At 45.1% G+C, this 783-nt stretch overlaps 1 protein-coding gene across 3 annotated transcripts in view; it reads right to left on the bottom strand.

The window, feature by feature from the left end:
• The window catches only part of Prap1 (proline rich acidic protein 1), a 17,502-nt gene that overhangs the window by 7,661 nt on the left and 9,058 nt on the right, over positions 1-783 (bottom strand). For 2 of the 3 annotated variants that reach the window (XM_031388722.1, XM_031388723.1), the window contains exon 2: positions 260-432. The exons of the other annotated variant lie outside the window; for it this stretch is intronic. The gene's annotated coding sequence lies outside the window, so the exon portion shown is untranslated. The remainder of the gene's footprint in view (positions 1-259; positions 433-783) is intronic. 3 annotated transcript variants of the gene reach the window in all.

The following is a 783-nucleotide window of genomic DNA, read 5'->3' as shown; positions in this document are numbered from 1 at the left end:
AAAGGAAAGGAGAGGAGAGGGGATGGAGGGGAAGGGAGGGGAGGAGAGGGGAGGGGAAGGGAGGAGAGGAAAGGAAAGGAAAAAGGGAAGGAAAAAGGAACGGAAAGGAACGGAAAGGAAAAGAAAAGAGCTCTGCGTGTGGAGAATATTTGTAACCCCAGCACTCAGGAGGCTAGGCCAGGAGAATAACAAGTTTCAAGACTAGCCTGGGCTACATAGGCAGAAGGGAGATAAAATTATATCCCCGAAGTGTCTTTACCTTTAGTTTCTTAATAATGTAACTTTGTGAGGGGTCAAAATTGTTCCTGCAAGCAAAGCATGTTTATCCACAAATGGAAGAGACACAAGGCTTCTGACGAACTCCTAACTCATGAAATGGAAAAGGAAAATCCGGAAGCTTGAGTTTCCTGTCAAGATGCTGGAAGCAAAAGGCTGGAAGTGAGCAAGACGGAAACAAAATTAATACAGTTGATAGGGAGACAAACCACCCTTGCTTTCAGCATTAATAACAACATCCTTCCAACATTTGATGGTCAGGAAGCCCTCCCTCACCAGGACAGAAGATTGAAACTCAAGAGCTTGGTCAAAGGGCAACTCCTAATTTCATGGTATTAGCTGTAAAGAGTGAGGGCAGGAAAACCCTTGTACTGCAACAGGTAGCTGCTAGGAAATCTCAAATATCACAGACAGCAGCAGGCAGAGCAGTTTATTAGAGTGAGGATTCACACAGAAACAGAGAGAGAGAGAGAGAGAGAGAGAGAGAGAGAGAGAGAGAGAGAGAGA

This window comes from Mastomys coucha, unplaced genomic scaffold (assembly GCF_008632895.1).
Source record: "Mastomys coucha isolate ucsf_1 unplaced genomic scaffold, UCSF_Mcou_1 pScaffold21, whole genome shotgun sequence".
Lineage (NCBI taxonomy): Eukaryota > Metazoa > Chordata > Mammalia > Rodentia > Muridae > Mastomys > Mastomys coucha.
The sequence above is the reverse complement of the archived record's forward strand: the minus strand, read 5'-3'. Positions and strand labels throughout refer to the sequence as shown.